At 46.3% G+C, this 17150-nt stretch overlaps 1 non-coding gene across 1 annotated transcript; it reads left to right on the top strand.

Moving 5' to 3' along the window:
- The first annotated feature begins 16652 nt into the window (after positions 1 to 16652).
- Trnat-cgu lies at positions 16653 to 16724 on the top strand. The gene has a single exon. It is a non-coding gene; the product is annotated as a tRNA-Thr (tRNA).
- Positions 16725 to 17150: the final 426 nt, after the last annotated feature.

Genomic DNA, 17150 nt, shown 5'->3' with positions numbered 1-17150 from the left:
GAATCACTGAGATCTGAGCTGAGTCACTTGTCTTGAGCTGTAACACTAAATCCTGTGATCCAGTCTCCCCGGGGGGCGCTATTCCTCCGTTATCGGCCCACGGATACCCCAGCTTTCGCCGCCTCCGTGCCTCTTCCCTGTGGAGTTCACTGGCCAGGAACTCCACAATCCTGAGGAAGGGTACAAGGGTGTAATAGAGGTGGGATTCCGACTAGATAATACTCTAGTAGCAGAGGAAGCTCTCCGCTCCAGAGAAGTGTGTAGCCATCAGCTACAGCCAGCATCAGAGAAGTCTGTGCACCTGGCATCTCCAGAGAGGTGTGGCTGGCCAGGCCCACCAGCAGCTAGCCAGCGGGACCAGAACCATGGCGGGAGAGTGCACGCACACCTGACCCTGGGCTGCATCCAGAGTGAGTGCGCCCGGGAGCCCAGGCGCACTCCCCACATCTCTTGCGGCCAGACTCACGCTGGGACTAGCCAGATGTGGCGGAGACCCCAGGGTGCCCGCACACACCACGCCGGGGGTCTAGCGATGCGCCCCATAGGATGCTCTAGAACTGGAGTTATGGATGGCTGTAAGCCACCATGTGGGTGCTGGGAACCAAACCTGGGTCCTCTGTAAGAGCAGCCAGTGCTCTTAACCGTTGAGCCATCTCTCCAGTCCTATAAGTAAATTGTTTAAAATTTTGAAGTGACCAGGCATGATGGTACATGCCTTTAATCCCAGCACTTGGGAGGCAGAGGCAGGCGGAGCTCTGTGAGATTGGGGTCAGCTTGGTCTACAGAGTGAGTTCCAGGCCAGCTAGGGCTGCAAGGAGACCCTGTCTCAAAAAGACAAAAAAAAAAAAAATTAAGTGTATTGAGTAGGTGGGACTCAAAAGAATACAAATGGCAAACAAATGTATGAGAAAATGCTCAACATTCTTATCCATGGGCAAAATACAAATCAAAACCATATGAGGTGCAGGGCTAAAGAGATGGCTTAGTGGTTAAGAGCACTGGCTGCTCTTGCAGAGGACCCGGGTTCAATTCCCAACACTCACATGACAGCTAACAATCATCTGTAACTCTATTTCCAGGGGATATGACGCCCTCTTCTGACCTCTTCAGGCAATGCAGGCATTGCACATCACCATGCACTTACACACATGCAGGCAATACACTCATACATATAAAAAATATGTAAAAACTAAAAATAGGCTGGGTGTGGTGGCACGTGCCTTTAATCCCAGTAGAGGCAAGAGGATCTCTGTGAATTCAAGGCCAGCCTGGTCTACATAGTTCCAGGTCACCTGGGACTACATGGAGACTGTCTCAAAAAGAGCAAAACATGTAAAAATATAAATAAATTAAAAAACAAAATTAAAATTAAAAATTGAAAATAGAAATTAAAGCAAAATTTTTTAAAAACATGCGCTGCATGTAGTGGTTCACATCTGTAATCTCATCACATAGGAAGTCAAGGCAAAGAGAATTTTCATGAGTTTAAGGCTAACCTGGGCTATATGTTGAGTTCTAGGCCAGCCTGGGCCACAGTATAAGACCCTGTCTCCGAAACAAACCAAAAACTACACTGAGATTCCTTCCATCTCATGCTTCTCAGAATGGCGATCATCAAGAAAACAAATGCCAATAAACACTGAGAGGGGCCCGACACAACACTGATGGAGATGTAAACCAATGCAGTCACTGTACAAATCAGTACAGAGCTTCCTCACAAAGGAACTTCCCACATATATTGCTGTTCAGTACATACCCAAAGAAATCCAACACAGCATACAGGAGAGCTGCCTGCACCCATGTTGACTGTGGCACTCTTCACACCAAGAGATAGTGTTAGGGAAAAGAGGAATTTACTGCTTGTCTGAATTTACTGCCTGAATTTACTTGTTTAAATTTACTGCTTATAACCAATTAACTCAACTGGAGACACAGGCATCCAGAGATAGGGGCAATCACTACAGCCCTCCCCCACTGGAGCCTGACCTGATCTGTGTCATGTCACGTAGACAGGTCTGCTTACACAAGATAACAGGAAAGAGTCGTGCCAGGCACAATACCACCCATCCCTCCCCAACTGAGACACCTGAAGGGAGTTGTAACATTTTTTTGTTATTGGTTTGTGAAATGCTTGCTTTGAAACTATTGGCTGTATGAACACGGGCTTTTGTGTAACGGTTGGGGGAGCCTATATAATCTTTACCTAAAATTGCCTCAGGGTCGATCGCTCTAACCAGACCTGCGTGTCTTGGAAGGACGGTCGGCCCCAGCTAGCTGGTTTAATAAAACTCTGCTTGATTTTTGCATCTCCATACTCGTGCATTTGTTCTCCAGAAGAGACCCACCGAGTCACAGACCCTAACAATAGAATCAGCCTAGGTGCCCACCAACAGAGGAAGGAAATGTGACCTGATGTATGTATTCACCATAAAGGAGGAGATGATGTCATTTGCAAGAAAATGGGCAGAACTGGAAGTCATCATGTTACATGAAATAAGCCAGACACGGACTATCTATTTCTCTCATGTGCAGAATCTGCATTTAACTCTAGATTAGATACATATGTATGCATATATTATGTACATACACACACATGACACAAAAGCAGAAGGAAGAGGGATGGCGCTGAGCAGTAGAGGAGGAGGGCCGAGGGAGAGCACTGGGAGGTAATCTAAGAAGCTTGCCATCTGTGTGTATGCAAACGTCCTAGCAAAGCCTGTTGTTTGTATGCTAACTGGAAACACTGAGAAACCAATCTAAATTTTAAAAAAGACAAACAAAAACTGCCCTGGATTGCCATGAGTGCTTTTACTGGATCAGAATTAATGGCTTAGATGAAGTCTGTCTTACATATCTGTATTTTTTTTCCTTGTGGTTTTAATATGTGTGCGCACATGTATGCAAGCTCATGTGTTCAGGTACACACATATACACATGTGCACACTGTTAGAGTCCAGGTCTGCAGAGACCCCCTCCCAGTGTAAAAAAAGCTTCACAAGCCAGGCCATGAGGGCCCCCTTGCAAAACAGGAACTGGCCAGACAGCTACATTTAGAGCTGTCTCAGCACAAAGCTGTTCCCCAGATAATTTTGGAAGATAAACAGGTCCCTGCACCTAGACCCACTGATGTAAGAGCTCTCTCAGTTCAAGCTACTTCCCTTGAAACTGAAGATTATTTTTGCCACCTTCCACATCCCCCAACCCCCCTATAAGAACTTTCTCAGCAGTCAGAAGGCTGCTGGTTGCCTTTCTCTCCCCAGCTGAGCTGCCAGACACCAGCAATCCTAAGAAATAAACTTTGCTTTACGGGAGTCCTATGTTTCCTGTGGCTATTCCCTGCCAGGCTTTTATCTAACACACATGTGTACAGGTGCCATACTAAAAATTGCCATCCACCTTCTTTGAGAAAGGGTAGCTTGCTGGGCTGAAGCTCACCGATTAGGCTAGAGTGGATGGCCAGTGAGCTCCAGGAATCTACCTGTCTCTGTCTCCCTAACACTGGGATTCTAAGCATGCACCACCATACCTAGCATTTTTTACGTGGGTTCTGGGGATTGAACTCAGGTTTTCATGCTTTCAAGGCAAGCACTTTACCCACCGAGTTGTCTCCCCAGCCCCTGCTTCTATGGCTTTAAAGTTTTAAAGCATGCATTGCACACACATGGAGGTCAGAGGAAACTTGTGAGAGTCGGTTCTCTCCTCCCACCACTTGGGTTTCAGGAATCAACTCAGGTCATCAGGCTTTGCAGCAACTGCCTTTACCTGCTGAGCCATCTCAGTGTTCCACATTTTCACACCTGAGTTTCGCCTATATGTTTGTGTCTTCCCTGCACTGAGATCAGAGCACAAGGGCGCAAAAGGCAAAAGACAACATTCGGTTCTGCAAGCAAACCCGGAGGCATATTTTGCTTCCATTTCCTTCCACCCTTTTGTATTCTCAAGTTGCCAAGAACAGGCCTGGGATAATCACCTCCCACACTATGCACCCGGGAGATGGAAATGGGTGTTAGATGACAGGTGACATTTTTAAACCATTGCCTTAAACTTCATTAGCCATTTTGTCCTTAGTCATGCAGACACTGTTTCCACTCTAGAACCCTTCCTTCCTTCCTTGTCTCATGTAGCCCAGGCTAGCCTCAAATTCACTATGTAGCCAAAGAGGACCTTGAACTTCTGATCCTCTTCCTTCTACTTCCCAAGAGGTGGGATTACAGGCTTGCATGGTGCACTACACCTGGTTTACATGGTACTGATACTCAAACTCCAGGGCTTCACACATGCTGGGCAAGGACCCGTATCCCTGGTCCTTGACTCAAAATTGAAACCCAAAGTGGTAGGGCTGGAGTAATGGCTCAGGAGTTTAGAGTATGCATACCCTTGGCAAGAACCTGGTTCCCAGCACCTGCATCAGGCAGCTCACAACCCCCTGTAATTCCAACTCTAGGGGATCTGAGGCTTCTGACCTCTATGGGTACACAGACACAGACGCATACGCAGACACACACACACACACACACACACACACAAATTAAAAAATAAAAAACTAAATCTTTAAAAAAGAAAATTAAAAGATAAACAGAGTGGTGAGAATGTGTGGGAGATGACCCAACAGAAAGGGCAAATTCATGAAAACTCTGTATTGCCTTTAAAAATCAATGCCATTTATCAACAGACAGATTACAAAGTTCCACAACTGGTCATACACAGATTGTCTGTGAATTGCCCAAGCCTAAGTGGCACATCTAAGATGCAACCTCTACACCTAAGGCTCACGGAACATAGAACAAGAGGTAAATAGAACACTAATGCATCTTTCAGTTCTCATCAATGAAAGCTCCCTCAATGCAACAAGAGGGTCAAGAACACAAAGGTCTCAAATGGCCAGAGAATAAGAGTCTACAGAGTGTGGGTCCTTGAACAGATTAAACTCCACCCATCCAGGGTTCAGAGACCATTGTGAAAGAGGGGTGGAAAGATTGTAAGACCCAGGGAAGAGGTGTATGACCATATGGAAATAGAGTCCTACAGGCTTCTGGGACCATCCCCATATGAACCTACAGCAATGGTGTCAGCATGTACAAGACCCATGCAAACTCAAGCAGACAAAAGGCCAACACAGAACTGTGGAAATGGACAGCAGGCCCCAATCTTAGAGAATTATTGGCAGCTGATAACTGCTAGATGAGGAAGAGCTTATCTTCTTAAAGGGAGAGACTCTAGATATGCTGACTAGACCTCAGTGGATGAACTTGCACTGAGGGACATCTGGGGACACTAACTTGACATGATAGGCCTTAACACAAATAACAGAATGTATGAATTCCAGCGTGAGGGGGGCGGTGGCTATAAGTGGGTACCAATGGGGAAGGGGGTATAAGTCAATAAAGATGTTCTGTATGAAATATACAAAAATTCAGGGGCTGGAGAGATGGCTCAGTGGTTAAGAGCACTGACTGCTCTTGCAGAGGACCTGGGTTCGATTCCCAGCACCCACATGGCAGTTGCGAGCTGTCCTTAACTCCAGTTCCAGGGAAATCTGAAGCCCTCTTCTGCCCTCCACAGCATTGCACAACACAGGTGCACTCATATACATACAGGCAATACACACATACACATAAAATAAATAATAAATAAAATATTTTAAAAAAAGAAATACACAAAAATTCAATTTAAAAAATTTAAAAAAAAGAAAAGTTAACCCTCCAGAAACATAAAATCTTAATGTTGTTTGCCAATTCTGCATTACAGATGATGAGTAATGAGGGTCCCATGCATTCCTGCTTCTCCATGTCCCCCTTTCCCTGTGGTCCTCCATACCCCACTTTCCCCGTGCTCCACCATGCCCCCCTTTCCCTTTCCAGGAAGAAACTGATGGAGCTGAGGAGACAGTTAAGGTAAAAGAAATCAAGCATATTTCTATATTAGTTTACACACAGAGATGGAAACATATATAGACTTGTAACACAAGTGATAGTAACGAATCAAATGTTACACTACTTCAAAGGAAAAACAACACTGCCACTGGCCAACCCATAGTGGCTGTGGCTTGCATCACCTCTCATCTGTAATCCCTATCTTTTGGGAAACTATTAACTGCCATATTGCTTGCTTCTTTTTGCTGTTCTCTAAAAATAGAAAAATAAACCTGTGAGAAGTTTATCAGTAAAAAAAAAAAATGCCATTTATGTATCATTGGTCTTAAAAGATCAATTCTATGGGCTGGAAAGATGGGTCAGTGGTTAAGAACACTGGTTGTTCTTGCAGAAGACCCAAGTTCGAATCCCAGCACCCACAAGGCAGCTAACAACTGTCTGTAACTCCAGTTCCAGGGGATCCAACAGCCTCTTCTGTCCTCTGCAGGCATTGCACAACACGAGTGCACTTACAATACACACATACATATAAAATAAAAATAAATAAATAAAATATTTTTAAAAAAAAGATCAAGTCTAGAAAATGGTCTCCATATAACTATCAAAATAACTCCCTGGTGCTAGAGGCTTGACTCACAGCTAAGCAGTGGCCATACAAGAGTGAGCACTGGAGTTCAGACTCCCAGAATTCACAGAGATGAAGGTCAGGGCATGGCCAACCTGTAATTCCAGCCTCAGAAAGCAGAAATACGGGATTCCCCAGAGCAAGCTGGCTAGCCAGACCAACCATCTTAATGTGCTCTGGGTTTGATTGACAAACCCTGCCTCAATGAATAAGGTGGAAGAGTGATCAAGGAGGATTCCCAGCATCACCCTCAGACTTGCATGTGCAAGCACACACATGCACACCACACACACACACACACACACACACACGTGTACACACACAGAGCAGGAGGGTGGGAAGGGGAAGGGGGAGGGGGAGGGGAGAGGAGGGAATTTCCTGGATCATATGGGTAAAGTTCTGAGATTTTGAAATACTACGTGTTAGGGTTCGGATCTGCAGCAGTCCCCTCCTTAGCAGGGCCTCAGGATTTTGTAAGCCCCTGAGAATGCAGGAACTGAGTTAATGAGCACCCTGGTCTTTGAAGACAAGATAAACAGACTCCACCTTTTGACCAGAGACCCATTACTGCAGAAGTTGCTTCAGCACAGCATACTTCCTCTTTGGTGATCTTAAAGGATAAACAGACACCTTTTGACCCAGATCCTGGCTGGAAGGGGGTGGTTTTAACAGAAGCTGTTCTCATATGCCCTTAGCTCCTGCTCTCTTGCCTAACTTTTTAAAAACACATCTTCCCGCTTTCTGCATCCCCCAAAGCGCCCCCCATAAAGACCCCAGCCCACAACCCATGGACTGACAATTTCCCTATCCCAAAGGGAAATGTCCCCTGCAATTTTCCTCTAATAAACTCTATCCCACCAGAGCTTTATTTGTGTCCTGGTGCTTTCTCCCAATTGACCAAATTCATCTACCACTATGTATTGATAATCTAAATAATTAAACAATTCTTTGATTTCTAGAGAAGCACACCATCTGTCATTCAAGGTAATTTGCAGAAACCATCGTTATATGCGAAGGGACCAATTCTAGACCCTCACCTATTGTTTCTTATAAAACTCATTACATAAGAAAGATCCCAAAGCATGTGTTTGGTTTGATACCAATATACTCAAGCTTTTAACATGTCTCAGCCTCAGCCACACTATCACACAAAGTGTAGGGCTGATTATTTCTGCCTTTTCCCCAAACCCCACACAAGCCAAAAATGAGGGACTTAGGCCAGAGAAAAATCAATATTGACTCCAGTGGGAATGCCAGTCACCTCACTTACCAAAACCATTGTTAAAGCTGGTAAAATTCCAGGGAGATATTATCATAGGAAAGCAATGCACCTGTGCCTCAAGAACCCACCATATATGCAGTGGGGAGTTGTATGCAAAGATGCTAGACCAGCTCTCTACAATGAAAAAAAAAATGGAAATGACTTAGGTGGCCAGCAGTAGGGAAATTATTAAAAACTGTGCTATGAGGGATGAACGAGCACCAAAGGTATCAAAGCTGGACCGCGGCTTGAATGTGAAAAGGCCCCCACAGGCTCGTGTGCTAGACACACTATTTCTAGCTGGTGGCGGTGCTGTGTGGGGAAGTTGTGGAACCTTTGGGGACAGTGGTTTGGCTAATAAAAGTGAGCCCTCTCAGGCTGGGCCTTAAAGGTGGTATCTGCTTCCTGGTTTTGTGTGTCTCATGAGGCCTCAGTTGACCTTGAACTCATGTGTAGTTGAGGATTGTACTTCCAATCCACCTGCCTCCAACTTCCCAAATGCTGGGATTACAGGCCTGGGACACCACACCTTTTAGGCAGTGCTGAGGATCAAACCCAAGGCCTACTGCATCCTAGACAAGCACTCCGCTAACTGAATTGCATCCTGAACCCTGCTTTTAGATCACCCAGGGTTCTGCTTCCTGATTCCTCAAGATGTAAAGAGCTGCTGTCTCTGGCTCCCACCTCTAGACTGAGCTTCTTTAGCTGCCAGCCCTTTCCCACCATGAAGAATGGTGTCTCCTGAAACCATGAGCCAAAACAAACTCCTCCCTTAAGTTACTTCCATAACCATTTTGTCACAGTGCTGAGAAAACTAATGAATGCACAAACCCAGAATGGCTGGACCTCCAATGCTCAGTAGAGTATTTTTTAAGGACATATATATACTTATATATGCATATATATGCATATATATGATGTAATGTGTGTGAGGAGAAAATAATCCCATTCCTGAAGATAAATGTATTTCAACACAAAACCAAAACTATGCAATGAAATAAAATCAACTCATGGGGTTGGAGAGATGGCTCAGCAGTTAACAGCACTTGCTGATCTTGCACAGGACCTGAATTCAGATCCCAGAACCCACATTTGGCGGCCTGCAACTGCCTGAAACTCCAGTAGCAAAAGGAGATCCAAGGCCAGCACCCATGCACACAGTCATATGCAAATAAAAATAAAAAACTCATAATTATCTCCTTGGAAAGGAAGAAAGGAGGAAGGGCATTGGGTAGGAAGGTGCACGGGAGGTCCAGCCACTCTGCTTTTGTGCATTAGAAGTCACATGCAGAAAGAGAGGAACAGCAACTGAACTCTATACTGTCTCCTGCTTCACATCTATTAGACATCAACCTGACGTCAACTCTGCATGTTCATGCTGTACCTCAGATAACCTGGCTGACCTTTTTAGAGCTCATCTAGAAAAAGAAAAAAGGGAAAAAAGAAAAAAAAACTTGTTATTCATAGCTGCCACTGTGATCTCGTTCTGGCTCTAGAGTGAACTGATTTAAGCAGATAGATTCTTTCCCAGCTGAGAGGTTCAGACTGATGTCAGGAGGTGATCCCAGGGCATCCTGCACGACACCAGGGCATCTTGCGGAAGCGTCACTTCTTTGCAGAACTAAATGTGGTTTTTGTCTTTACATTTTGAGCATGGCTGCTGTTTGCTGAGGATGAGGAAGCCATTGTCGTCACCTTCCTTTCCAGGCTGAAGCTCTTTGGTTACACAGGCAACACGTCTTGCCACATTCTGCCAATGACATACAATCCAAGATGAGGCGGGTCAAAGGAAAGTGTGGTCCTCCTTCTGAGAGGTACAGCAAATGCACAGTATGAGATTCCAAAGAAATAAATGTAGACTCAAAGATGAGGGGGAGGGAGTGGAATGGGACGAGGAGAGGAAGAGGAAGGAAGAGGAAGGAGGAGGAGGAAAGAGGAAGAAGAGGGGGGGAAGGAGGAGGAGGGAGGAGGGAAGAGGCAGGAGAATCAGTCAATTCAAGGCTAGTCTGGGCTATTTAAGATATTAAGATTCCACCAGACGTGGTTGCATGCCTTTAATCCCAACACTTGGGAGGCAGAGGCAGGCAGATCTCCAGTTCAAGGCCAGCCTGGTACTACATAGTGAATTTCAGGTCAGCTGGGGCTACAGGGAGACCCTGTCTCAAAAAGACAAAAGACAAAAATAAATAAATAAATAAAAGTAAGATTCCAAAAATCAATCAAACAAAAAATTGGAAGAAAGGAAGGACGTCAAATCCATAGCAGCAGCAAACAAGTGGGAAATGAAATGCTTGATTAGGAAGACAAGAATGCTGTGATTGCTTTTCCCCAAATTCATCCACGGATCCAACGCAGCCAGCCCTGAGCAAAACCCCAGCAGACATTTTGTAGACACTTGTGGGCTGAATTTAAAAGCCATATGGAAGTTGGGCGTGGTGGTGCTTGCCTTTAATCCCAGTGCTTGGGAGACAGAGGCAGGCAGATCTCTGTGAGTTTGAGGCCAACCTGGTCTACATAGTGAGATTCTAGCTGGGGCTGCAGGAAGACCCCGTCTCAGAAAGAAAAAAAAAAAAATAAGCTATATGGAAAGGAAAAAGGTCTAGAAGAGTCAAAACAATAAAATAAGAAAAACAATTGAATAAAGTTGGAGGATTTTCAACAGCTAAATTTTATTCTCAACATAAAGACAGATCTGCCCCAAATACAAAGTGCAGAAACAGAGCACCCAGAGAGACCTAACTGAATTTATATATTTTTGTTTTACGTGTATGAGTATTTTGCCTGCATGTCTGTAAGTGCTCCACATGTGTGTAATGCCCACAGAGGTTAGAAGAAGGCATCAGTCCTCTGGGAACTGGAGTTACAGACTTGTTAGCTGCCATGTGGGTGCTGGGAACTGAACCTGGGTCCTCTGTAAGAGCAGCAAGAACTCTTAAGCACTGAGCCCCAGCCAGCTCAGTTTTAACAGTGTGTTGGTCCCTTTTCCATTGCTATGACAAAATACTTGAGAAAGTCAACTGAGGACAGGAAGGGTAACTTTGGCTTCCAGTTTCAGAGGCTTTGGTTCATGGTCCTGTTACTGTGGGCTGCAGTTGAGGCAGTGAGGACACTGAGGCAAAGACAAAGCTGCTTACCTTATGGCATCCAGGGAGCAGACACACACACACACACACACACACACACACACACACACACACATACATCAGAAGGGGGGTCATCGATCACTCTGAGGGCAAGATACACCCTTCATAGGCCTGTGCCTTAGTGACTTCTCCACTCAGACCCACCTAAAGTCATCCAATTATGAATCTATCAATGGGTAATCTATTAATTAGGTTAAAGCCCTCATGATCCCATCAGCTCCCCAAAGCACTTCCAGTGGTTGTAGAACAAACCTTGAACATATAAGACTTGGGGGGGACACACATTTTGCATCCAGTAATACAAAGATATCAAGGCCATTCAATGAGGGAAACAGTCATTTTAACCAGTGGTGAAGCAACTAGATTTACACATGAGAAAAACATCAAGCCTTACCTCACACCACACATGAAAATTAACACTTGATTTCAGCCAAAAGCCTAAGAAGCAATTCAAAAATTAACTCAAAATACATCAGGAAATATAATCTGATTGCTGTACAAGCTTGAAGCCCTGAGTTCAGATCCCCAGCACCCATGTGAAAGCCGGGCATGGTGGCATGCACTTGTTCCACCACTGTGGGGTGAAGAAAGGTGGATCTCAAGGGTTCACTGGCCAGCCCAGTCTAGCAGAAAAAGTGACTTCCAGGTTCAGTAAGAGACCCAAGTTAATAAAATAAATAAGGTGGATGGGCTGATGAGATGACTGAACAGGTAAAAGCACTTGTTGCACAAACCCTATGATCCTGGAATCCACATAAAGGTAAAAGGAGAGGACCAACTTCACAGAATTGTCCTCTGACCTCTACACAAAGCAGTGTGGCACATGGACCCACACCATACATACACATACACATACACACACACACACAGAACATTCACACCACACGCACTGTGATAACTAATCCTGTCAATTTGACTGGATCTGGAATTAACTGAGAGAGACTTTCTTGATTGGATTATTTGAAGCTAGAAGACCCACCCATGGGGGTGTTACCTTCTGATGGCAGCCCGTATAAGAGGCCATGGCAGAAGGGAGTTTTTGCTTTTTGCCTGCTTGCTTCTCTTTCCCTGGTGAGTTCATCTTGCTGCTCTGGCATTCCTTCACTGAGAGGAGAACCAACTTCTTTGGATTCCGATGTAGACTGAAGACTAGCAGAGCTCCAGGAATCCTTCAGGCCTTCAGTGTCAGAACAGGACTGCTGAGACATCTAGCCTCATAGACTGAGCAACTACTAGATTCTGTCTCTCCAGTGTGGTTCAGCCATTGTTGGACCACTCAGACTCCAGCTGGTAAGCCAATCTAATAAATCAATACGTGTGTGTGTGTGTGTGTGTGTGTATTCATTTTATCAGTTCTGTTTCTTTAGAGACCCTAATACACCGCACGTACACACGCACCCATACACCCCACACACCCATATAGCACACACACATAGCTCACACACACCCTCACCTACATACACACCCCACACACTAAAACAACCCCCCGCACATACTGCCCCCCCATACCACATATACACACTCTCACACACTATCACAGACCTAAAGGCAAGGCCTAAGGTAACAATTATACAGGAAAACACAGGAGAAAGTTCTTACAACCTTGATGCACAATTTTTCTTCTTATGCTGGGGATTAAACAAGATCTTATGTGGGTTCTGCTAGCTCACTTCCACTGAACTACACACCCCAAATCTGAGGAGTTCTTCATGAGGCATAAAGGGGAAAATGGCAAACTAGTCTTTATCAAAATTTAAAATTTCCATGCTTCAAAAGACACCATTAAGAATGTGAAATCATGGGGGCCCGGGAGATGGCTCTGGAAGTAAAGTGCTTGTTAGGCATGAGCACCTGCCCCTGTCCCTCACTCTTGGTTCCCTATATCCACACAACTCACAGGGTGTGTCATGTGCCTGGCCAGCGAAGCATTTGAAATGCCTAGCCTTCTACAAATCCTCAAACTTCTCAGAAAAGTAAGATGACGACGGCTGTTTGCTGGCCTCCACCAGCTGGGTCTGAGGTCCAAACTGTCCATCTCTCACAGTGCTGTCTCCTCCCCAAAAGGAACAGGGATCTTGTGAGCAATGCACAGTGCTTTCTGCAAGTATTTAAGGAATTAGTCAAAACCCTGCTGTGACCAGGAGTAACCTAAACACCGAAGCCCTAGGGTTTTTCTGCTCTAACTCAGATGATTCTTGAACACTGCAAGCCCCTTGGCTCTCCAAGCAAGAGCACGAACATGCAGCAGTGGTCCCCTGGGAGTTAACTTATCACAGCAGAGCCCAGGGGCCATACCCACCACCAGTGGGCCTTTAATGAGGTCTGCCGCTGGGCTGTGTGATGCACCATCAGGTGAGTCTCAGCCTGGCCGCTGCTGACTGGAGAGAATACAGGTGACTGTCCAGAGTCTTCTAACGACCCGTAGTGGTCACCCTTGCTCTATGGAAGGTGAAGATGGGGCCCAGGGAGCCCAGATGAGGAGATGACTGAAGCATGGGTCCTCTGTGGAAGGGGAGAATGATCCAGAGCCACTGTCACTGTGTAAGGGACTAAATCCCTAATAAGAAAACAGGGTCACTGGAGAATAATAAAGCTGGTACACACCCTGCTTGGTCTTGGCCCCACAGGAAGGTCTTATTTTTAACTCTGACAGGGTCCCTTCATGACCTGCTTGGAGTCATGTGGTCCTGAATATCTCAGCTTGGAGATGTGAACTATCGGCCTTCTCATCTTTAAGCTGATGAATCCAAAATTAGAGGGGAAACCACTAAACCCTGGGAGACATTGGATTTTCAGTTTCCAGGTCCCCTCTCCAGATATGGAGAGCTCTCTCTCTCTCTCTCTCTCTCTCGTGTGTGTGTGTGTGTGTGTGTTTGTGTATGTATGAGTCTTCATTCTTTCTAAAGTAAAGTCTCTCCTATGTCTGAGATTTTTTTTCCTGCCTTTTAATTATTTAATTGGCTCAAAATGAACCCAAGCTTACCCCTAGGCTGATAACATGGCGACAACTGCACTGGCCACAAACAACTTTGCAGGCAACGCCCCAACCGTGGTGGATCAACTTTAGAGAAATAATCCCATCTATCACCCACACCTTATTGCTGGCTCACCAATCACATACCATCAAGGGGGAGAGGGGGAAAGAGTTGAGGGTGCATAACACCTACAGGCAGTGTTTTTGAAAGCTTGGCAGGGCTGGGATCTAGCTCAGTGGGAGAGCACTGGTCTAGTGTAGCTGTGACCCTGGCTCTATCCAGCACTGCAAAACAATGATTTTTTTTTTTTTTTTTTTTTTGGTCCTTTTGAGACAGGGTCTCCCTGTAGCCCCAGCTGTCCTGGAACTCACTATATAGACCAGAGAGTCTATATAGGGTCTCCCTGTAGCCCCAGCTGTCCTGGAACTCACTATATAGACCATGCTACCCTTGAACTCAGAGAGATCCAACTGCCTCTGCCTCCTGAGTGCTGGGATTAAAGGCCTGCGTTACCACGCCTGGCCAACAATGACTTTTTAAAAGATTTTGGGGTGTATGTGCACATGCATGCACGTGTGTACACCTGTACGCATGGTGACCAGAGGCCAGAACAGTGTGTTGGATCCATTGGAGCTGGAGTTACAGATGTTTGTGAGTTATAAGCCACCCAGCGTGGGTGCTGGAATCTGAACTGTGGTACTCATGATGGAGCAGCAAGCGCTCTTAACCACTAACTCATCTCTACAGCCACGTAAGTAGTAATTTTTGTGAAGTTTGTACTTTGGAGACAGACACAGGGACACGGGTACAGGAAAAAGACTAAAACCCTATGTATAGTTTCTCTAAATAGGAAAAAGTATCTGTTTCAACATAAAGAAAATGTAGATGTTTATAAGTTACTCAAATTTAGGCAACTTAATTACACAAGTGAAACACGCTGCCCCATAGTGCCACCTGGCTTCCTCACCGTCCGTTCTGACACTTCCTCACACAGGCAGGAGGGGCTGCACAAGCTTGTTAGAAGGCCAAAAAAAGCAGGTCACCATATGTCCCAGGCCAGTACGAGCTACAGAGCGAGACTTTGTCTCAAAACAACAAACAAGCAAACCCTTCATATGCACATCGACTTTGGCTGCTCGGAAATTCTTCCCCCAAAGTCAGAGGGCCTTACCTGCAAGCTTCCACAACCTGCTGAGCCACGGACCCTGGAAGAAAGACAAAGAAAACTCTCCTGGATTTGAGATGAATGACCATCGATTGCTGGTTCCTGAGAAAGGGCAGGATTCTGTGTGACCATCAAAGGGTTCGCTGGCAGCTCAGCCCACAGGGAAAGAACACATAATCCAGTAGGCCAAGGAAGTATCCAGATATATTTGGAAGGGAAGCCTGCGTGTTGATTCCTTCTGCAGTACTGAGGACCTAAATAATAGGCGCAAGATGTGGGGCAGGACAGACCGACACACCAACCAGGTGCCCGTCATCAGCAGCCTCTAGAGGTTTCTCTCCACCTGAAAGAGATGTAGGCCATGGCCCACAGTTGACACCTGTGATCTGTGGTGTCAGGTTCACAGGTCAGCTGTCCCCCCAGACCTGAAGATACCTGGAGCATACTACTGTGCACACAAGCCCAGGATCCCTGAAGGTTCACCTCCCATCTGTCCCCAAGAAAAGCTAATAAGCTGCTTGTAAAAATCTGCCTTCCCTTCTACCTGCCACTTAGCCTGGCTGCCATGAGATGCTTCCCTCATTTCTTTTCAAATGGCAGATTGCTCCAGGCCACAAAAAAGGAGCAGACCACCCAATGGCTAGCTCCCAGAAACAGATTAAATCAATTGTGGGCTAATAGTGGAAAAACGAGGCAGCTATTAATAAGGCAAATAAGGAAGCCCATTGCTGCATAATTATCATGTTACAGCACTTATTTTAATATGCATAATCCACAGTGTAATAGTGTTTGTATTATGCAGCATGCTAATAAACAGTAGAAATTTGTATTTACCAAATAATAGGCTAGCAATAATTGTGGTGACTATATTGTATTATCTACTAAAAGCCATTGAATTAACGCACCATATATTACTATACGAAAAAAAAGTGCAGATGAAAACAACCAGTCCATTTACATAAAAATTAAAAGGCACGTTGCAATCGATGAGCATGAATGTCCAGACTCTTGCAGCTCAGACCTCGGACGTTAAGCGTGCCCTGCAGGGGGACCTACAAGCAGGGGCTACACCCCCAAAGTTGAGCGTTCAACAAATTGTATTTCTAGCAGGATCCGGGTGTTGGTGCTGGGATCAAGGGACACCCTAAGCCACACAGCGGCAGTCCGGAGAACTAGTTGGGGTTTTTATTTTGCAAAATCGACGCCTTGCTTCACAACCTTTGCTGACTGGGTACTCTGAACGGGGCAGCCGAGGCCGCCCTAATAATGACAACCTCCTAGTGGGTAGGGGACCCCACTCTTCCAGAGCGGAAACAGCCTCGAAGAACAGCTGTGGAAGAGCGTTCGACCACTGGGCGAGCGGAGATTCGAACCGGAGATACACAGACGCCCAGCGAGCGCTCCGCGGGTCCGGGAGCTACTTCCGGGTCCCCGCGGGCCGCGGTCGCAGAGACCCACAGCGGGTTTGGAGCGGCCGGCTCGCGCGCCCGCGCACGGAATCCCGCAAGCGGCCCACGAGGGGCGGGGCCGCCGCGCTCCGCTCGTGCCGCGGGGCGCGCGCACGGGAGCGACGCCAGCATAGAGGCTCGCGCAGCCGCCATCCTGATGCAGGCGCGGTGGCCAAGTGGTAAGGCGTCGGTCTCGTAAACCGAAGATCACGGGTTCGAACCCCGTCCGTGCCTGTTCTGGCGGCGCCGGTGGAGACTTTTTAGGGAAAGGGCACTTTCAAGCACCTCGTCCCTTTACCCAGTTTCCCCCTGAATTTAAGTCCTCTCGGTGACGGTTGGCTGGACAACCGTTTTCTTAAACAGTTTGATTTCAACCTCCTTTCTTCCGTAGCGCAAGCTGAAAGTGTGGGTGGTCCAACGTCCAATCTGGACCAAGAACTTCATTTTAAGCTCCCTGCAAACAGCGACCCCCTGCCTGCCTCTAGGTGCTTCGCCCTCTGCTGGACGCTGAGGTGACCCCGCCCTTCCGGTGAGATCCTGGAGCTGGTGCTCCTTGGTGGGTCTGGGAACAGCACGTTTTTATGATCATTTAAAATACCCCCTCGTCGGCTAACGGAGATGGCTCAGTGGTTAAAAACACGAGCTCCTTTTCCAGAGGAT

Source organism: Nannospalax galili, unplaced genomic scaffold, assembly GCF_000622305.1.
Source record: "Nannospalax galili isolate Female #2095 unplaced genomic scaffold, S.galili_v1.0 scaffold32, whole genome shotgun sequence".
In the NCBI taxonomy this organism is placed as follows: Eukaryota; Metazoa; Chordata; class Mammalia; order Rodentia; family Spalacidae; genus Nannospalax; species Nannospalax galili.
Note: the sequence above shows the minus strand (reverse complement) of the source record. Positions and strands in the feature narration are given on the sequence as shown.